The sequence below is a fragment of the Eucyclogobius newberryi genome, unplaced genomic scaffold (assembly GCF_026437365.1).
Source record: "Eucyclogobius newberryi isolate DKJ021-1_F unplaced genomic scaffold, fEucNew1.0.hap1 SCAF_5, whole genome shotgun sequence".
Taxonomy (NCBI): Eukaryota; Metazoa; Chordata; class Actinopteri; order Gobiiformes; family Gobiidae; genus Eucyclogobius; species Eucyclogobius newberryi.
The window spans coordinates 21,506,523-21,530,329 of NW_027316167.1; positions in this window are offsets into that span (position 1 = coordinate 21,506,523).

The window sequence follows — 23,807 nt, forward strand, 5'->3', positions numbered from 1 at the left end:
CGTTTAGAGTTCCAGAGTCCATAAGACTTCAAGAAATCGTTTTACATTTTAGAGTGAGAGAATGGATTTTGAGGGATATATGTGATAGCTAATTAGACCTAAGCTATTTAGTATTTAGAAAAGGGGACACAATTGCAAAATTATTTGACCATTGACTATGGTTGCAGTGAGTTACGGCAAAATCTTTCCATTACCTTCTGTAAAGGCAAAGGAAGGATTAACTGTACATGCATTTAGGGCCATGCTGAAATAGACATGTCCACAGATTTATAGGGTTTTATTATGGTTGGTCTTGTTTTAAGCGTAAAAGCCACACTAAACTGCATCGTTGGACAGGCGAGCTCCGCCTCACACAAACCATTAGTGGCTAAATTTATGCATTTAATACATTAGAATAGAAAATGAATTTTAAAAAGGGGGAAAGCTCAGCGAGGGAACACATTATCTTCTCCTGTCTGTGCCATTCTGGTTGAACATTTGGCAACCTCGTCTGTGAATGAAAGACTTATTTCAATTATTGTACAGCGTTAAATGCTATTTGGTGGAGAGAGCAGTGACAGGTCTGCGTAGCATGGAGACTTCCCCTGCCTCTGGCTCCTCTGTCAGTTTTAATGAAGGAGCCTTTTTATGTGACAGACTGTGAGAGGCAGACAGAGAGACGGTTTTGTTCACCTATCCTCAAAATTTGTCATAATGACTGGGTTTTCCTTGTAAAATAATACATTTTTATAGGTCATTTTGCATGAAATCAAACTGCCCAGAAACAAAGGATGATTTGGAAATGTATTATCAAAAGTGGATTTCCTACAGCTCAATTTACTTACAGCATGTTATTTCATTAATACCCTCAGTGACTGGCTGTGCGCTGGTTGGCCACAGGGTTCAGCTCTCCAGCCGGCTTTCCCAGATATTCCCTTAACAAACATTAGAGAATGTCATGTGGAAAAATATATGGCTTTTATACCTGCTAGAAAAAAACACCTGGGGGCAGGTATATCCTCCTTATGCTCACATTAGCTCCCTGCTAGACACCCTGTCCTTCCACTCATAATGCCCTCTATAAATACAGAGAATAAAAGACACGTCGTTCACCATTGTAATGCTATGCCATCCATACAGATATCAAATGGAAGATCCCTGCAGCATTTAACCAAATTAAATACCACCTTCATTAGCAAGCCGGGACCTACTGGAAGCATGCAAAATAGCCCCAGCCCCAAGGACACTGCACTAAATGGGCTGGCAGAGCTTAAAATAAAAAAGCTCTGCACCACAAAGACTACAGGCTTCATTTGTATGTTCCTAATGTGCCAGGCTACATTCACTGTACATGGCCCGCTGCTCCCAACACATGGTGAGTAATTGCCAACACTCGACCTCCATACTGCACTTAATCAACATGCTAACGCCACATGAATAAATTCTCTCCCGTAGTCTACAGTTAGAATAACTCATATATTGGTCAACAGCAATGGGTGTTTCATGATTCAGAGCCAAGGTCACATGATGTAGCTGAAGGAAACAGGCAAGGAAATGATTATAACACTAAAAATTGCCATTTTCCCACAATTGTGTTTCAAGTTGATATTGTCAATATTTATTTTCTTTATCTGTTAGACCTTTTATAACCCCTTCCTGCATTCCACTATTATATATGTAATAGATGTAAAGAAAACAACTTGAAGTAAATGTTCAAGGTATAAGAAGTGTGTTCATCATAGTTCCACTGGATCATTTGTCACCATACTCACCTTTGACCCACAACCAAATGGTGATAAAAGCTCCCTTCATTGCATTGGACAATAAAAGCAATAGGCAGTTCCTGAGTCAAGCTGCACAGTAAACACACATAAATAAAGAAGAGTGAGAATCAATGGAGGAGAGGCATGGGACTACATCCTACAACTGCTGCACATCCGAGTCACAGGCAAAGTCTTGGGATACGTATTCTGAATAAGTACATTAATCGATACAATACGTTTGTGTTATGACATAAACGTGTTCTCACCAATGTTCATGAGCAGCACATGAGAGTAATGTGTGGAAGAGAGAAAGTTAATAATACATCAAATAAATGCTCATGTTATTTCCCAGTTGTTAGTTGTACTGACTACATTTAAGTAGAATGACTACATCTGTAGAATCATTTTTAAGGGTTCACTACAATATAAAAGGGACTACAACAAGTTACTAAATCATTTTCTAAATAATTTGGCTTGTCTGGAACATCTTAACGACTTGTGACAGAAAATAAAAACAGCAGACCTTGACCTTCCTCTTCTATCATTTTCTCTTTCCCCTTAGCTCCCTGCATCCAGCCTATAACGGATTAGCTCAGAGGAAGACCCATTTCCTCCCCGAGGCTGCTAAAATATTAATCAAAACACAGAGGAGTGTGCAGTGGCTCCCAGGATGCATGTCTTCTAATGGTAATACATGGGGAAGGCTGGGCCGGAGGAGTGCTGCCTGTAATAGCGTAGTGCAGGGGGAGGAGACAGGGAGGAGAGGGGGAGGAGAGGGGGAGGAGAGGGGGAGGGCCAGAGGTGACAGGGGGCTTTCACATGGGACAAAGACAATGAAAGAGTGGGCCCGATAGGCAAAAAGACATTAGCTGTGTGAAGAATTGATAAAACAATGATACACAGAGGCCCAAGCCATTCTGTGCGGAGGAGATGAAAGAGGAGTGATTTCTGCCTATTTGCTGTGAAACGTCACAGTGTGTATAATAGATAGCATCCAATATATAGTAAACTTATGATTAGTAAAGCTGTATCAACTCATTTAAAAATCATTCATATATTATAAAATATCATAATATTATAGAATAAGTGTAGATTAGCAGACTTGAGATGGAGATGTCCGATTCCCTTTAATATAATATAAAATGTGCTATGACTACTTGCACTTTCAGTTGGAATTATCTTTTGTCTAATCATAACTGGATGCACTTAAATTAAGATTTGAAGGGTAAGCCCCAGACAAACACGTTGTTCAATGTGCCACCATTGCCTCAAATATTTGAAGTGAAGTGAAGTTAAAATATATAAGGCATAATAGGCATTTTAACAAATACCTGTCTAAAAAATAGTCAAAATAACTTTCCCCCCTCATAGTGGTGCTTTACAGAAACAGCCCATCACAGCAGTGGTTTCAGTTAAAAGCTCTCCTGTATTGGGCCATTTCTGAGCACGTCACTGGCACTGAGCCCCGGCCACTGGAGGGAAGAAAAAATGATTGGAGTTTCCATGTTTGTGACACGCTAATCATGTACGTAAGCTTTGTCATAGAGTGCAGGGTTATTTCAGCTAATTTTCCATGCTTGGCTGCTACACTCGTTTTGTTAAAGCCGACTCACATTGACAGTCAAGGAAACACGGTAAGCAGGCTGAAAAGTGTGAAATTAAGTCACACATATTCCACAAACCTGCCATCTCGCCGGTGCCTCCAAACCAGTGCTGTGACAGTTTTGAGAGTGCAAATGTTTAAAATACCAACTGAAGCTATAGGTATTCTCACGGGTCATCTTGGACTAACCCGAAGACAGCTGGTAGTGTGTTCCCATCCTGGGTAATTAGGGGGATGTGTAAACCCAGTGGCTGCAACACAGGCTGGATCCTTGTCACCCACAACGCTCCCGGGAGAGAGGGCCATTTTGTGAGAGGTGACACTCATTGATGACCTCTGTGTGCCTGGCCGTGTCGATAATGAGATGCATCTGGGAGCTTCATTGTATTCAAATGAGGCTGAATGCGTGACAACGTTGAAGGAATACGTGTACCTGCAGTGTCTTGTTTAAAATAGTAAATACTGTCATGGGAGGAGGTAGTTGATAGAATAGCTGGAGGAAGAAAGGAAAAGTAATATTACAAGCCAAAACTGAAGGGGGTAAACAGGTTTATGCCAGTTTGAGGCTTTTGTCTATTGTCTTGCGGTTCTTAATGTAAACCGATAAAGCTGGCTAACCTTGTAGGCCTAATCAATGCTTATTTAAAATACCATTGATTAACAGTTCTGATTATTGATCATGTCATCCTATTCAAGATGTGCCAATGTTTTGGATAAGAGGTTACCCTCCAGCAGACAGGTATGTCCAGCCAGCCTCCGGACACGAGCAGTCACAATGGGCCCACTACAGGCTAATGTCTTCCTCTATTTGTGAAGACACAAGACGGTGCTGCTCTGTTTGGACACAGGGTAATATCTGATCACCTGACATTAACTCACCATCTCTTAATGCTCAATGCCCAGTGGTCAATTTTAAATCATCACCGTTCTCAAAACACACAAATTGCAAATTATCTCAGCTTTTTGGATGCATGTCTACATTTTATTATTCACATAGTTGACTCTCTGAGGGACTGGTAAACAACAGCACCTCCCGCAACTTATCCCGTTTAGACAACCCCAGAGTAGGGCTGGAGTGAGGATTCAAAGATGGTGGGAATTCTTACCTTATCACCAGGCAACTACCCAGCAGAGTAAACTTTTTGGACTGTATATTCGTATTGCATTGGATGTAACAACTACTGAGTCATAGCTAGCAAATGAGATAAACAACTATGTCAACTAAAGCCAAGTGTAGGGCTTTTTCTTTTCTAAACAGTACTTTAATAATGCCTGCTTTTCAGAATTGATGCCTTTTTGGTGCCTGCATTTTTGAAGGGTAAATTAATAGCCAAAATATTTCTCAAGCTTTTGATCATGTTATAAGTATGTCAAATCATATTTTTAAAAAACGTTGTCAAGACATAGAAAACATTGAGGCAGCCTAAGAAACACTGGACAGGACTTTTCTGGCATTGGTGTCCCGAGGAAGTATATTTACATCCTCAGGGACTTAAACACCTCCTGTAGAGTACGAGTCAAGGACAACTTGTCAAATCCCTTTGTCACCTGCACAAAATCTCTTTACAGGACAAATATTATGCAAAATCAAGCTTTTAACCATGTTCTAAAATGATTTCCTCATCCAAAACATACCTGGAGTAGTATTTAGCTTTATTCATGGCAGTTTGAGAAAGTCCTCTCTCCTCCCGTCAAAAACACTTTGTTCTGAATCTGACGTGTTCTCGATCCGTGACGTGGCTCTGAGAATCTTTTCTTTTTTAAGTCCATAAATCATCGCTAGACTCGTACTGATCGTGATTAGACGTAAGAAATTTACAGCACAACTGCCTCTCACCCAGAAGTGAGAGGCCAGCTTGAAACGTGTGTTGAAATTATTGTTAAACTTTGTCTAATTCCCAAAAGTCCCATGGCAAACAGAGATCCAAATGTAATTTTGTTTGTTATTTTAGAAAAAGTTCTAAAATATGCGTGTTTCACAACCGTGCTAAGCTGACGATGTTGTACTCTTTTCCGCACACGTGGATACCAAGACCAAAGTATTGTCAATATTAACAGAAAGAAAGAAAGAAACCTTGCTCCTAGGGCTCAACTTAAGCTGGGCAAAGACAAAAAATCAGTCACTATCCAACTTCCTACCGCCCCATCCCAGGCTATCACAGCCACAACCAGCAGGCATTGAAGAATTTACCTTGGATCCAAGATTACCAGGTCGGATCATAAAATCATCCGTCGAATGCCGCCAGCTCGTGGTTTAACGCCAAATCTGTACCGCATACTGCTTCCTACTTTTGAACACCCGCTAAAACTTGCAGAAACGTTGTATCTGGTGGCGGCTGTAGCATTTACAGTAGGACTGAGAAAGTGAGTCAATCTCAGCCGTCAATACCACAGTGACCATGACACACAATAAGCGGAATGGCCACCGACACACTGAGCTGCATTATTCCATTTTTATGAACTATACGCTAAGATCTAAACACGGAAAATAATGACCAATTAGTGGTAGATACTTTTTAAGATAAGTGGAGCTTGAATGTCTGTAATAACCTCTGCAGTGAAATAAATATTGCATGAAGGCTTACTCATCAAAAGTTGTCTGGAGACCATGCATGTGTTTTTGGGGGTATGGCGATGGCCCTGTTGTCTTATTGTAAGGTCAGCAGTGCTAGCCCCTGTCAGCTCGCCAGTGTTGAGCTGTGCACTTTGCATAAGGGGGCTCTTCCGTAATGAGCCTCTATGTATGGGTATCATGTGAGATATCTGAGCTAGCGCTTACTGTTCCACGGCCAAGGTCAAAGCTTGCCCACCCCTTCACTGACTCCCTGATCCTATCCATCACCTGAGAACACAGACCGCAGCGGGGCTCACGTTCCAACCCCTCTGGACATCCTCACTCCAATTTGGAAGGACTGTTGTTGTATGGCATCGCCGCTTTATAAAAATGTCTATCAGTCGTAAAAAGTAAGAGCCGCAATGAACTTGACCATTTTAGTTATAGTTTCAAAAGGCTGCTGAAGACGGAGAATTGCGGTAAAGACATAAGGAAAACGGTTAGGAAAGTTTGAAGAAAAAGGTAAGAAGGTAAATCTACTAAAAGTTATAATTTGTTTCCTTAGTGTTTATTTTCATTGTATATTTTATTATGCATTTTGAGCTACATAATGTTTGGGCTCCCTCAGTTTTTTGGATTTATATAGTTCTTATCGAAAAAATGTAATGCCAAATATTGTTTTGTTTAAATATAAAAATGATTACTCTTCTACTTGGCTTATCATAAAACCTGACCGTTTGCAGTGTAACATAATAGTATGGTTTGCCTTTATGCATGTTTGATCCTTTGTTTGTTTCAACTTGACAATGTGCTATCAACATATCAAAAGTATGTCTAAGTGGCTTCATATGAGCGGGGCTTAAGGCCCATGCAGGAACATTCTGCCCATCACAAAGTGTACGGCTGCTACGGACCTTGCAGAAATCAATAAAAAGCGCTCTCCTGGATTACGTATCAATTGCATAAACTCAGGGAGCAGAGAAGTAAAATGGGACTAAAGAACATGTGCCAGGTCTTGGTACATGCAAACATCGTTTAGAAAAGTGCTGCAAAGCTTGAGGCTCACTGTTTAGATCAGTGCGTTGAAATATGTACAAAAGATACACATTTTCAATTACAAATCTTTGAATATAGAAGATATATTGTATTCTATTGAAATATGATACACCTGGTTCTGTTTTTGATTCCCACGTTTTTTGTTTTTCATCTTGGAGGTTAACAGTCATAGGATATTGTGATAAATCTGAAATCCTTTTACACGTTTGTCTTTTTATCCCCATTCAAGTGCAGTGTGATTGCTCTGTACAGTCCAGTATTTCCAGTGTTCTCCCACACAATACACATTATGGACAGGTGCAGACGAGGGACATGCAGACACAGAAGAAGGACCTCTTCAGTCTGAAACATCTCACAGATGAGAACATGGAGGAATAAAAAGGGGAATGAAGGAGGTGAGATAGATTTCCTGCTGTCAGTGATCTATGGCCAATCACCTGTCTATCCTCAGATATGCCGGTAATGGCTATTGGCCCAAGATTTAAATCCTTTATTTTGTGCCTTCTCCTAAATCAATAAATTGGCATCTATTTGATTGAAAGAGCATTCAGTGTGTTAAATGTAGTGACACAAACAGTCTCAGTTGCTCATTATTCTTTGTGTATTATAACATTTATTTCTACAACATTTCATTTTTGATCACAATTAGAGTGCCCTTTTCACAACTTTTCATGTGATCTTAAGTGATCAATATGTATTAAGCAATATGAATGATTGTGCATGCAAACATGAGGACGCACTGTCCTTTAGAAAGGGCACAAGTATTACAAATAATTAGGAAAAATACAATAAAAATGTGGTAAAATGAATATTCTGAATACATTCTAGGTTTATGTTGACTGTCTTTTTAAAACAAAGTATTGGGTTGAAGGGGCTGCATTATCAGATAATGTCCTTTTTCATGTTTGTGAAATGTATAAAAGGGGTTGACTTTTGACTGAATATGTAAAACATGCACATCTCTAACTCTAGATTTTTAGTAATTTGTATTTATTATATAATTGTTCATTTTATTCAAAACTGACTGGTTTCTTTTGGAACTCTACAGTATAAGCCAGTTTTAAAATAATTGTTTATATGTGATGTATGTGATGCCTGTTATTTCATGGCAATCTTAAACACATTACATTTTTTGCATGTATGAAACTAAACCCATGATTTTAGTACAAGTTTGATTGACAAATTATCAGTTTACTACAAGGCAACACGGTCAGGTCTTGATAGTACCAACACTATAGTGACTTGAGATTATAAACACAAACACTTTAGAATTATTTTTTTTTTGAAAATCAGGAAGAAAGAGCGCAACAATAGAGCGCACTGTTAGCAGACAAAGACTGCCAGGGGCCCTTAGTTAAACAACAATGCCCTCTATTGGTGACGCGCCGCACATGTCTCCACAGCGCGCTCCTGCAGCGCTGAGTCCGACTGAAGCCTTTTCCCGCGCACTCAGCACAAATCACACATTGAAGTGCAATCACCTCGAACCTCAAAGACTGTCCTTATTAACCTCTTAACTGCCACGGAATGCTATATTATTCATTTACTAATGTTATTTAACAAGGGCAGCCATCGGTGCCATAATCAGGGGACCCTTATTAGGACTTCAGACGTATTAATTAAAGGAATGAGGGGAACCACAGTAGGTGAGTGCAGCCAGCATGCCTCCAGCACTGGGGCCAACTCCGCAGAGGTAAAAGTGTGGTGTATGTGTGTGAATAGAGATGGTTTAGCAGAGGAGTTCTTGACAGCAGTGCGCCGGAGTCTCGCGCTTCTCCCTGTTGCTCTCTTTACTGAACCGGAACAGTGGTGTAGACAAACAGGGGCGTCCCGGAGAGCGCGTCCAGGCTAACACACAGGTTTAATATGACAGCTAACACTTCTCTGGTTCAGGGTGAAGGGAAATGTCCTGCCTCGTGCATGTGTGCTGCCATCACACCAGATTAAACATGCATTTTACACAGGGCTGGCCAGATATGAGAGGGTTTGAAGCAGTTGAAGCCAGAATGAGCCACTGGTGAGCCTGGATGTGAGACAAAAAGTAGTTTTCAATTATCATTAAACACATGTGGACAGGATAAGCATTTTTTAATTGTTTATTTTTTTATTTAGAGGGGATGGATCTTAAATTTTACATTACATGTCTTTGATGTCCTTTTAGAATGCAAGATGACTTCTTACATAATTCTTAAAAGTCTGTTGCCTTCAGATACTAATTGAACAACGGAAATTCCCCTTCATTGAGTTCATTGATTACGTGAAAAATATGTTAAATGTAGTGCTGTAGTCGACTAAAGAAATGATTGATCGACTAAAAACATTTGACTAAAACTATTAAGCATCTCTGACAAGACCACAGCAACTGCGCAGAAAAGTTTTGCAAAAGGCAGATCAATTCATATGTTATCCCATATGAATACTTGTAATTTAAATACATATAATTAGTCAACTAATCAAAATGTTGGCCGTCAAAGTCACTATTGACTGATTAATCAACTTACAGCCCTAATTAAATAACCTCAGCCTAGCCTGAAATCATTCTTCCTCAGTTCAGTATGCATTATTATTAGCACATAGTAAATTACAAAATGACTGTAAGAAATGACAGGGAATCAAAGCCACAAATTCATCGACCCGACATTGCTCTGTGTAAATGTCATAATCAAGACTACATTGTTCAAATATGCATCAGTTTGGAAGGGACACAAAATAATCTCGACTGTATTTTCTAATAAAAACACAGATGTCTCAATTACTATGGCAAAGCAGCCCGGGCTGTGTAATTCTGACACATGGACTGAGTTACTAAGGTTACTAAGCACAAGCAAACGGCAAACTTCCTCCATATTCAATTAAAGTGTCCTCTTTGATTCAGAACTGTCCAAATCTTTAGTGTCTTTGATCTTTTCGAGAGGGAAAACAAAATTATGTTAATGTTAGTGTATAATATAAGAATAATGAAAAAAAGTTGTAAAACCACAAATTTATCCCAGCTGTGACAGAGTTGTGTTTTAGGAATAAATCTTAAATTTAAATATATGAATTTAAAACTTCTCCTGTAGTTTACACACATACATGTGAGACAAAATGTGTATAAAGTTTTCATCATGTAAGAAATAAATAAGGCATTTTATGTTTAAAAACAGCCAAAATTGTACATATTTGAAACATTAAAATCTGAAAAATGGACAGAGCAAGATTTACATTTCTTGGTTAATTTTGTTAACATAGTAGATTTAAAAATAATGTTTGGGAGAATAAAAATATATTATTTAATTTGACATCCTTCATTTTGAGTCATCTCAATCTGATTATCAAAAATGTGCCTAATTTTAAATTAAAACAATTATAATAATTTAGACTTAAAACTTTAATAAATCAGGGTCACAAAAATACTTTTGCTTTCAGTGTCTTGCCTTGACTTTACATTAAAACATTTCTTAATGTACCTTTTCATTCTTTTCTTTTAATCAATATTATTCATTTAAAAAAAGTTAAGTATAATTTTTAAACAACAACATATTAAATATAAATCTCTACTCTTGTAGTCAAGTGTAGTGTAGTCAAATGTAGCAAACAAAACAGGAAAGGACAGACTAAGAAGTCGATTAGGGGTTAGTTATAGATAGAGACAAATGATGGAAAAACACAAGCATAATATAACATAAATGCGGTTATTTCCACAACAAAAGCTTCATAAATGTACAAGTTGTCTTGCAGCTCTTTTAGCTGCCCCCTAAATGTCACCTCTTAATCTTACTTGTGGGCTTCAACTGTACAGACTTTGATCCTGTTTTATGCCCAGCAGGGTGTTGGGACCAGCAGTACCCAAGTGAGGGATGGCGGGTACTCAAGAGATGAGGATTATGGGCTGCTAACTGCTTTTATGAGAAAGAAAAACATGAGTGAGTGTGGCGTCGGAGCCCCGGTGAACAAGAGTCTCCCCGAGTCTCCCCCGGAAGCCTGAGCAGCTTTGATGTGCTGAGTCCACACAACGAGGACCAGCACAATCGTTCATCTGTCTGTGGGACGTGTTACAGAGGAGGGTCACTCACTGAGCACTGCCCCGGGACACACATGAGAGGGGCACACACACCCCCTCTGGTCTCGTACGTAAGCTCTCTTAATGACACTCAATCTTTATTTCTCTTCTCTACGCTAACGCAGGATCAAACCTTTGAGAATAATGTTGTGTTAATCTGATTTGGTTTCAGCGCTCACACTCTCTCCTCGGGATGTAAGCGCACATATTAATGCAGTGCAGCCAGCTGTGAAAACGGCTTAATTAGTAGTAATCACTTCTGATGAAACATGTTTCCACTATTTGCCTTCATTAGGGATGCCTTATTTGTCTTTTTCTATCAACCAACTGCTGGCTTTGGGTGCCAGGTGAGCCATGAGCAAAACAAACAGAGCTGGGATATTCAACGAAAATCGTAAAATCGTTCTCATTACTCGCAGCACTAAAACACTTTCTACACACAGTTTTATAATGTGTAAAAAGAAAAATATCCTGATTTTCCAGACAACCCTATTGAAACTGTCTATAAAAGTAATCTAGTTCAAAAAGTTGGTTTAGTACACTATATTAATAGGATTTATATGTCATTTATGGCAAATCTGATCAAGATTTTGTAGTGTTTGTGTTCAAACAGCTACATTATCGAGTGTCAAACATCAGCGGCACTTCATGTGTTTCCAGCAGGAGCTCAAACCGAGGAGCATAAAAGACATAGTCCGAGCCAAGATAATTTAGCACATTAATTTTATGATCATTTTCTTTTCTTTTCCCCTATCTCTTTTATTATGCTCTATTCTGGGCTGGTTCTCACGATCATGCCCTGCAGCTACTAAGTATATGCACCATGAACACATTTAATTTTGCCTGTTAGTCCACAGCGCGGCCAGAGGTGAGCTTTAATAAGGATCAATGGCACTTTATCTGGGACAGGACCCACTCCTGTGAATGCAAATCACAACAGCAGCAATGGATTCAATTAAAAAGAGAACCTCCAACCACCAGTGCTGGAAATTCAATTAAAGGATTTATGCAAAGGTCCGCTGGCTTTTTTGTGTGTCGGTGTTTCTGTTTATGCAACGAGCTTTTCATATCAAGAATCAATACGCAATCTGAAGTGGGCCTTCTCATATGCATTTTGGAAACCGTTCAAGAACAAGAAATTTCCCTGGCAGGAAATCTGAACACCACCGCCACATCTGTCCAATTGCTACTGATGGTAGCAAAAACCACATGCTCGTAACCACACATGAAGTTTATTTTGTGTATCGACAGGGGTCCATACCATTTTACCATAGAGGTGCTTATAAAACCACTTACAAGATCTCCCATCTCAAAGATGCTAAGCGGCAGAGTGTGCCCTAATGAAATGGGATCTCAATAGACAATAATCCTTGTAACAAGATTGAGCGGGGACACATATGTCAATATTAGCAAATGGGATTGCTGGCGTTCTACGTGCACATGCTAACAGAGTGGGATGCTCCCAGAGCTAACTCCTCTCTCCAACTGAGTGCTGCTCTCAGGTTTTAGTGCAACACAGAACTCCAGGTTGTGGGTGGAGACCCATAACATTTTCCCACACATACACAATTAAAAGATATAAGCCCCCCTCAAGTTCCTCAGAAGTTTTTGATTAATCTGCAACAGATGCGCCAAGATGGCTTGTTCCAAGATAGAGATTTAAAAAGGGATGCTGTGTCGACAGAAAAGAGGTGCATAAAAGTAAAGCTGTACAATAAATATCTGGTGAGTTAATGAAGAAAGGCAGAGGGCTCGGTTGCTACTTGGCATCCTGAGTGGAAGTGCCACGGTGGCAGGCGCTCTGGCACATCACAGTTTCTTTAGTGGAACATTTTCTCTTCCTATAGCAACAGTTCAATTCTGATGGAGTCCATTTAATTATGGAGAAATGCATGTAAATACAGCACACTGTTCAAATTCAATTCAAATGAATTAACTGTCAGATTATTTTACAAAACCTAATGACACTAACGGATTATTATAATTTCAATTTGGATTCTTGAGATCCATATACTGAACATTATGCCTTCCAACTGTAAAAGACCATTGAAACCCCTCTAGATTCTCAGGCCAGTTGTGCTTTTCATGAGGCAAATGCGACAGCAACATCTCTGTCAACCAGCGCATCAGTGACTGTGGACGTGGCGAGAAATGTAGAAAATGTTTTAGTCTCACATAAGCTGAAGTACAGCCTGGTGCTTAGAACATACTTTGTCGTCAAATCAGTAAAAACATTCAAGACCATTCTATTGACGTTCTTTAAGGAACAAAGAGACTGCTCAATCTCTTCACTCCATTAGCACTTTTAGAGGCAAAGGGACAAGACGTGTAGAGACTAAAATTACGCCCGTATGAAAAGTGAACCGAGACGGTCTCTTCACATCCTGGCACAACTATAAATAGGGCTAACACACACACACACACAAAAACACACACACACAGAGGTAATGTGGTGGATTAGTAGCAGGAAGCAGACAGGCAGTCATCACAGTCCTTGTCCTCCTATAGTCCACCAGACCCCTGATCCCAGCAGACGTCACCTTATCTACCAAATCACACCAGGCCCATCCATTCACAAAAACACTCCGGCCCAGCGTCATTCACAAAACAGGCAAAGGGCTCCTGTTTCTGTAGTTGATATTCTGTCAGGATGTTAGCCCTCTTTCCTCTTCATAGCTCCATATAAGTAAGTGTGTAACAGTATCCGTATACAAGGCCACTGCTTCATGTTTATATAGAGCTTCTTGATAAGAGGTCAAAACTTAAGTGGCTGTTTTTGCTCAGATTAAAGCACACGTGCAGCTCACAGGCTCGCTCGCTCTCACTGACGTGTAATTGATTGCTTCCTCTAAACACGTCTTGGTTTTCCTCCAAGCTCATTTGCTAAAACATATTTCAAAATGATCTAAGGAGCAAGCATGCAGTATTAATACTGTTTGTTTTTGAATCCACTCAATTTGTGCATTTTTGGATGAATAGAGACACGGCTAAACAATGACAGTATCAAACAATTGGGTTAAATTAGATGGAATGACATAATCTTGGAGGATCAAATATAGCTTTGCTGGAGAGTTGCTGGATTGTCAAGATGATCAGTTTGTGATGTCACATGACTTTGTCCAGTGGTTTCTAGATGATATGAGGGCTAAATATGCAATAGTCTTGACATCCTTCAAATGCAGTGGTAGATTCCGTGGTCTACCAAGTTTATTTATCTTAGCTCATATTATGGAAATAAAATCAACCATTAGACAAAAGGATAACTTATGATGATGTGTGTTTTGGGGTTGCAAATGCTAACTGGTGTCAAGTACCACTGGCTTAGTCCGTAACACTTATTCATTTTGAGGACTTTTTTCCCATTCAAACATTTAAAGATATATATATATATATACTATTCGGTGCAATGGCAAACGTCTCATCCTTTTTAAATCCTCGGATGAATACATAATCATTTTTGCATTATATTGCCTGTTGTTTAAACAGTTTTGATGTCCGTTTAGAAGTTAATTTAAACAGCTTTTTCTATTTTGACTGTTCCCACTGTATGAAAAAGAAAAAAACCGTGCTCAAATAAACTCGAGATATCTAATCAGCTGGCTGTGCCGAGCTGCAGTGGCATAACAAACATTTCTGTTCCTCCAGTATACGACGATGCATCTGCATAAAAACAGTAATTGCCGCACACTTTAACTGGCACCATGCAAGCCGCCACTAGTCCCAGCTCGCTCTGCCGGTACACCCTCCCTCACCTTTCCCTCTCTCCTAATCACCAATTAGGACTCCATTAGTTTGGCCAGGCAGCTCATTTGCTCTGCAGGCAGCTTAGAGGGCCTGCAGCGCCAGACCTATGCCCACCCACATTCCACCTCCACGACCACAGCACCGCGCCTGTCAAGGAAACACCACTACACCAGTTACGCCGAGCCTCCCTATCCCGCTGCGTTTGCCACGGAAATTCTCCACTCCGGCTCACTAAGGATGGGACAATGCAGCGCTGGGGAGGCGAAAGGGGAGCAACTAGAGGACAGCAACCACTTATAAGTCCCTATCATTAATTTTGTGTCCCATTGGTGAACAGCACAAGCCCTTATTAGCTGACTGGAGAGACATTCTTCAAGAGAGGGAAGTCGGCCCGGGTGCCACGAGCATGAGCAGGACGCAGGGAGGAGCAGGAGGGATGTGTGATCGGGCAGGGAGCAGGGAGCAGTCCCATGCAAAGCGCTAAACAGCTCCTCGGTGACATTGTGGAATTACCTCACTGGCTCTCAAGACAAGCCCCCAAAGCTCTTAGGAACTTGTTAAATCGGCAGCATCCCGGTGTTGCATTTCCCCGCGGTTCTGCTGGTTAATGTCACACGAGAGTATGCTGGTCAAAAGTTCAGCACGTGCATATGTAAGCAAGTGCCAAAAGAGGCAGATGAGGAGCAGGTTTGGGAATACTACAAGATGTCACTGAACATTAAGCTCCATTGTGTATTATTGTGGAAATGTCAGGATACCAGCACGTCTAGTTTTATCCACATTTTTACCATATTTGTCTTATTTGTGTTCATATGTTTTCCTTCTGGGCCATCACAGCGAATCATCAGACTGGTATATGTGAAGCAATTAGGGTTTTTTTTTATGTTGAATGCCCTTCCTGGAGGATTGATCATTTATATAGGCTTAAGATTAGAACATTTGGATGGATTTTTGTCAATGATAACCATTAAGACAAGTGATTGTTCAACAAATCAAACATCACTCATGTATATTTTGGCCTTCCTAAGTTCTGTTTTCTTATCCAATTTACAATATGCTGGCATCTGCAACCCCAGTAATCTCCATGGATCCCAGGAGCATGTACAGGCAATTAAAACAATAGCTTCTTTACGCCCCTGCAACCAATAAACAAGCTAATGTCACTGCTCCATAAAGACACTTAGCGTCTGGGGCAATACCCCTCTTGGATTAGAAAGCAGCTCTGTACTTTTAATACCCAAGCATAAAGAAGGTTTAGAGAAAAGTGTGCACTTTATTAAAGAGACTCAGAGGAAATAATATCACAAACATAAGTAAGACAACGCACTGAAGTTGGAACATAAATTCAAAAAGCAACCAATTTAACTGAAGTGGTATTAACACTCATTGTCCGTTGCGAGTGCCATGGGAGCAAAGTACCAAAGCAATCTAAGTGCCCTTGATTCTCCCAGGTTTTGTTATTGTGCAGCACAGCAACCTGACGTTTGGCCCTCTCATCATAACACAGGTAATTCAGCTGGGCCATGGTCAGTCTGAGGCCTTCGCAGTGTGTTTGGTCTGTGGAGTGAGTGGAGTTTATAGCCAGGGTTTTTCCCCAACCTAAACTCAGGGAAGGAGCACATATCCGCAGGTGTTATCCAAACCAGAGACCTGACCATCACTCCAAGGGCAAGAAAACAGTTCACATCAGTTAGTACCTCTCAGTTCCAGACTAAAACGATGTGGGAAAGGTTAGGGACACACCAAGTAAAGCAGATTATTTATATTGTTGGCTCCGTTCCAAATCTACAGCAGGCAAGTTATTCAGGCAAATGTCCACAAAACACAGAGCCGGGGTTTGCTCTTGTCCTATTCATTCCTTTCCTTCAGATTAAACGTAATTCAGTGTTTTACAGAAGCTCAGTCGGGACTCTCATAAATTAATAAGCTATGTAGTTGGGCAAATAAAGGCCCAGCTCTGCAATAGGGTCTGTGTGAAATTGGGTAAGAAGTGTGAGGAATGAGGACATATGAAACCCCTCTAAATACAGGTTATGAAACTAGACAAATGCATAGGAATGTGTAAATGGTAGTGTATGTTAGTATGTTGTGTCCTTGGGTAAGACACTTCGCCCACCTTGCCTCCAGTGTCCTGATGCTGGGGGGTTGCAATTCCCCAAGAACAACATGTGTAGAACAAACCAATGTGACAACGCCATCTCCAAGAACAATGGCCTTCACAAATGGCAGTTTCAAAAGAAAAACAATCCACATGAAAGATAAAACCTGGATCAAGTTAACACAAACACATAAAGGAAGCTGTCTGTCATACTAGGGATGTCATGATATCAAATTTTAGTGTTACAATTATTGTGAGAAAAAACATCACGATAATGATTATTCTTCACGATTATTGAGACTGTGATGAAACAACAGTGAAATCTTTTATTTTCTTTCATTCCCGTGGTCAAACGTGCTACTATTCCTCAAGTTTTTGACTGGCTTTACACAATTTAACTTTCTGAAAGACAAAATACAGTAAAATGTGACAAAAAACAGCTAGATTAAAAAAGTTATTTGCATCTAGGTCTATTTTGGGCCTATCTATTATTTAACACAAAAATACTTAATTTTGCTTCTAAAATTCTCACGTTATATGTGATTGAATATTCACGAATATCAATTACCCAAATAATCTGCTTTACAATAGTTAATCATAATCTATCCTGGCAATATTAGATGGAGATGACCACAGCGTCCCAAAAGCAGACACAGACAGCTGGCATTTGGCCTCTTGTGAGGCTTCTTTCACTTGTTGCAGCAACACCAGAGGACTCAACCATTTTAACATCGATTGGATAAAAGCAGGTTTATTAAGCAGACAGGAAGACCAGAGCAGGCCTTATATATTGAGTATTTTCTTCTGTTTGTTATTACGGCATGTTGAGCTCAATGAAAATCTCTGTGTTACCTCATCATTCAGTGCACAGAAAGCCAGACAGTGGACAATCTTATAATTAACAGTCAAACAGCGGCCCACTGTCCACATGTATTTTATTCATTGACGGTTTTCTCTACCTGCTGTGTGATGTGTGTGAAAGCTATGGGCTTTAATCACATTGCCCCTTAATCTAGAATAACTGTGAGTACTTTCTTGGCAAAGGCGTCCACAGCTCAAGGGTTACTGCATGGTCGATCCTCCAGTGAGGTCCTTTCCATTCTGATTCAATCAATCTTTATTCCATCCACTGCCAAAATCAATTGCACTACGCCTGGGATGCCTGGTTAAAATGTGGAGAGGCACAGAGCAGAGAGAGGCTTGGTTTGTTCTGGCTACAGCTTTATCTCAACATAACATTTTAAGTTAGTTTTTTTATTATGATTTATTTTTGTATTATGATTTATTATACAGCTCAAGTGCCATTTGAGCCACTATTTTTGAGATTTAAATAACTGAGAGACAGTGTTTACACGTTGGATGTCCGAGATAATGGAGTGGAGGAATTGCTGGGTGCACAAAAGATTGTCTGTTGCTGTAACTCAAAGCTAAGGTTGTATAGGTGTATATAGTGTGATCAGCATTAAAACTTAGAACAAGGGAATTACATGAATTATGGGAATGGATTGACTGTTGTTTCCAAAAATATTAAATTTCTGTTCAAAAATTGCATACTCTTACATTAACTGAAGAATGTCGACTGTAGACAGTACAATCTTTTATGGTTGGCTAAAGACTTGCGTTTAACAATTTCCCAGCAGCGTTCTCAGGTGTAAAGGGTGCACATAGTAGAGATGACTGGCTTACATCCAACACAAACATGGCCTTGAATACTTAGCACAGAACTCTCAGCCAATACACTGCTGTTGTGTAAAGGGAGGAACGGGGGATCGTGAGAGAGGAGAGAGAGGAGACTTGATTAGGAAACATTAATGGGACTACCTTGTCACATCGCATAGATATCTGGGCCGTGGTCCAAAGCATTACTGACACTGCACTAAAGTAACAATAAGTAGGTGAGGATCACAGATCCAGACGACAGACATTTACGGAACTAAAGGCATTAGTGAACCTTATTGGATCACCAATAGACTCCACGGTGTACACTAAAGTTCTACTGTTACTGTGGTTACACAAGGAATGCTAAATAGAGCCACAGGTATTATTCACTTGAAACATGCCAATGTCTTTACACATTGGGTCATTTTGCCATAAATTTATTTGGCCAAGTCCAGTATACACAACAAATATTTGTGAGTAAGTGATTTAGCAAATTCAGCAAACTGAAAGATAAAGTAAAGCTAAAGCCAGGCCCGGCAAACGCCAAATCCAAATCCTGTTCATGTGTGTGTGGTTGTGCAGTGCAAGAGAGACACTTCAGCTCATCTAATCACTGAAAGCAGTTCATTAGAGAAAGTTTACAGGGTGGACACAGTGCTGTCGTGGTTTGATTCCAAGAGGATTAGTTCTCTTGGTCATTGTGGTTTTTCGCTTGAATGTGACAAACATATGATGTTTATTTATGTCCATATACTATAGGTTAAGTTGCTACCACCACTTCCTGGTCTTTTTGGTTGGTTTTCATCTGCTCTCTCAAACTATAGCCAGGGACAAACAGAGACTACAGAGCATTGTGCGCTCTGCTGAGAAGACTTCCATCTCTGCAGGACCTGCACGTCTCCAGGGCTCAGGGACGTGCGGGTCGGATCACAGTTGACACATCTCACCCTGGACACTTTTTGAGCCACTCCCCTCAGGCAGGAGGCCACTCCCCTCAGGCAGGAGGCCACTCCCCTCAGGCAGGAGGCCACTCCCCTCAGGCAGGAGGCCACTGCCCTCAGGCAGGAGGCCACTCCCCTCAGGCAGGAGGCCACTCCCCATAGGCAGGAGGCCACTCCCCTCAGGCAGGAGGCCACTCCCCTCAGGCAGGAGGCCACTGCCCTCAGGCAGGAGGCCACTGCCCTCAGGCAGGAGGCCACTGCCCTCAGGCAGGAGGCCACTCCCCATAGGCAGGAGGCCACTCCCCTCAGGCAGGAGGCCACTGCCCTCAGGCAGGAGGCCACTCCCCTCAGGCAGGAGGCCAATCCCCTCAGGCAGGAGGCCACTCCCCTCAGGCAGGAGGCCACTCCCCTCAGGCAGGAGGCTACGGTCCATCCAGACCAGAAAAAACTGTTTATTTCCCTCTGCTATTGGACTCATGGACGCTTCTAAACACCTGTAACTACAACTTAATAAACAACCACTTAGTGCACTGTAAATTTTGTGTACATACTAAGTCTATTTGCTCTTATTAGTATTAGTGTTTTCTTTATGTATTTGTATTATTTTGCTGAATAAATATTGGGTATAGGCAAAAAAATGCCCTGAAATTAAATAAGAAAATGATTTCACTTGTGGAACCAAACCACAGCCACTGGAACATAAAACAAACCATATTATGGCAAAATAATAATAGGACAGGAGGACTGGAGTTAAATCCCCCAGATTTAGCACATCACATCTTTTAACACTAGGCCATGAGCAGAACAGGCTTTTTCCATCATTTTTGGTGGCTGTAGTGAGCAGGAGGATTAGGATTTGGCTGTCAGACAGGGATCGAGTGTGCTCCATAACAAACTCATAATTAACCGTGTACTTTGGAAACTAACCTCCTTTGTTTAGGATCCTACAGAGCTGCCTCAACCCCCAATGAGAAAAGACCTTAGCTTTAACAGGCAGACTGTTAAAACCAACCCTCAAAGTCCAATGAGATATCCTTTAGCTTTGTACACACCGTTGGGAGACATGACCTCCACTCAGAGAGGACTTACAGAGTGTAATTACTTAATATCTGATTATAATGCACTGTTATGTTATATAAAGAATCCTGAAGAACAGGGGAGAGGACAGAGAAGGAAGAGAGATGAAGTGATCAGGCCCTAATAGTGGTTAGACCACTCTGTGAAGAGGCTATGAGGCAATCACAAAGCCTCTTCAAATGCACCCAGCAAATTTACTCACACGGAAAATTAAGCAGAGACGGCATTCTGTCTCCCTAAAGACTTTAAGATATATGGCTGCTTTTGTAATTATCACGGGTCAGGCCCTAAATTGAGATATGTTCATATGTGAGTGGCTCTGGCGTAAATCTTCCTCTGTGATTCTTTCAGCGGCGCTGGCTCGGTCCTTCACATTCACACTCTTGTGTGTATGGGCCTGTATGCGAGCTTGTGTGGGTGATATATGTGTTGTGGTAGGATTGAAAGAACGCTGTCGACAGCGGCTGGCTGCCATTCACACCTGAGAGGACCCATGTCCTGATGAGAATTAATGTACTCTGACATCCTGTGGGACTGTGGCAGCCCCCAGAGGGTCTAATGAAGAAATACAACCTTGCCAAGAGAGAAGGGGCATATCACAAGATCCCCCCAGCCCCAGGGGAGGGTACACAGGGAGGGCATGGCAAGGAGTTTTGGTCGTAAAAGCAGAAAGTGGTTTCTTGTTTGTTTTTTCAGACTAGTTTACAGATCTGTGTAGAGCTACAATCATCAGCATCACTGCATGGATACAACATGCAAATGTGACTAAGACTTCATTTTTAAAAGAGTTTATGTTGGACCAAATCTGACCTGAGAGCAGGGCAGACGCCTGAAGGTCTCTGAGGTTAAGCACCTCCTCACGGGGTCACAAGGGTCTGTGGAAAGGTCATAGAGGCTTCATCTGAAAGGAAGTAAGTATAAAAATAGAGCAGTGGTCATTAAGTAAAATCCATGTGTGTCCCAAGTGATGTATCATCCAAGTCCCAATTAAAATGTGTCCTTTTGAATGTTGGGTGACTTTTCCCTCCTCTGAAGGGACAGATGGTAAAGCACATTGGGAAAATCCTGACTGTCAGAAGACTGCAAAAAACAACACGCACGCACTCATACACAAGCACACACACACACAAACACACGGGCAAACACACGCGCACACACACACACACAAACACACGCGCACACACACACACACACACACACAAACACACGGACAAACACACACGCACACACAAACACACACACACGCGCACACACACACACAAACACACGCACACACACACACACACACACACACACACAAACACACACACGCACACACGCACACACACACACACACTAAATTCTAACCCCTTTGCAGTGTGTACATATTATTTGCACGTCACCTCCCCAGTCCTTATTAAGTTCCAATGTAAGTTCCAATGTTTCATGGCAAACCACAATTCAGAACGATAATTTAACATAATTTAAACAGGAGGTTTCAGAGCCAAGAAGAGCAAGCAGACTGGGAAGTAAAAAGTAGAACGTCATTCATGACCCGTGCCAAAAAGACTTGGACCTTCTGGATTTCCTCATGACTTGGACTTGCCATCCACAAACCGACAGGAAATGGAGCCCATCCAGACAGAATTCCACACAAGACCATGTGACGTCAGTGCGCCCAATGTGTATAATTACAATGTCCACAAGGTCGGAAAAGCTTTATGGAGATAAAGCAGGTCGCTGCTGTGAATGTGACCAGACATAGGTTTTTGGAGGATTTAGCAAAGCGGTGGATTTGAGGAAATTCTTCTTGCCAACTGCTCAGTATTCAAACAGCAACTGTCACTAAAATACACTAACCTGAAATGTGGCTTTACCACTAATCCCTGACAATGATAGTATAACAGCATCCATGGAAAGTCACAGTGGCCTTTACAGTGGAATAAAAACATGCTTATTGTTACCAGCAAATAAAATAGCTGCATTCATCGGAAATCATTACTTGTTAAATACAAAGAATGGTTGGAGGGACAGCCTAATGTTGAATAAAAGTATCATCCTCCATTTATATGTACCACACCTCTGTCTGGACGTCAAATGTATAGAGTACTGAGATGAGAAACACTCAGTCATGTGGAGGCCAACATGAGTTCCAGCTGAACAAACACACTCAGACAGAACAAATCACACATCAGCGAAAGAGCGAGGTCTAACTTTACAAACACTTACATAATCATGCTCTATTCAAAAAGACTGTGATTTCAATCAGCCACTCCGTTCAATCTCCTAACAGGCTAATGTCGAAGCAATTTTGTTTTATACAGAGAATTTCATGCAAAATATAGGCGTGCTGCTGTTGAATACAATTTCTACATATACTGTTGGTTTGAAGTACATATTAAAGAAATGGACAGTTTTCAAGGATCAATACCTTTTTTTACATTTATTTATGTCTTTCTTTTGCTACATAATTTACATTTTCTTCTATTATTTTTTACATTTTCTTTCTTATATTTGTGTACATTGGCATTTGTTTGAAAGTTAGTTCAGTCATTTCAGTTTTAGTTTTAAATCACTCATCACAATATCTACAATTTTGTGTAGAATGCCTAATATTGACACATACAACTATTTCCCTTTGAAATATAACATTTTAACAATAAAGCAAGAAGGTTGCAGGTTTGACTCCTCCTTCCTTCTTTGTGGAGTTTGGATGTTTCTCCCTGTGTTTCCACCATTAATTCAATTCAATTTATTTTTGTAACGCCCTAAATCACAACAGCAGTTGCCTATGAGGGCGACAGTGAAAAAACGGATTAAACAATGTCTGTGGGGACGAGGGACGATGTTCCAGAGTCCTCTGTCCTTAGACCCTTCTTCTTGGCAAGGAAAAACTACAAAAAACCTCCTTGGGAAAAAGTAGAAACCTGGAGGAGTTCCAGAGTGAAGGAGGGATCTGACTCCATGACAATAAAGTATTAAACTTAAGTCATAGAGGGTTTTGAAATGACTGCAAAAGAATGAAGCCTTTTGAACTGCAGTCTGCCCATTGTCTCCCCCATATGCATATGAAAGTGGGTTGTACCAGTTAATTGCCACTGATTATGATTTATACCCATGTCGGTTCATGCACAAGTCTTTTGTTCTCATTAAGGCAGAGAGACAACATCATCAAGGTTGGCTCTTAATTGGCTTAAGTGCAGCTTTATGGAAAAGTCAATTGTGCTCTGGACACTTATTTGATAGTGATAATTTTTGCCGCTGCAGGTCGGGGGAACTCTGACCCCACATCATTGAATAATACAAAGAGCG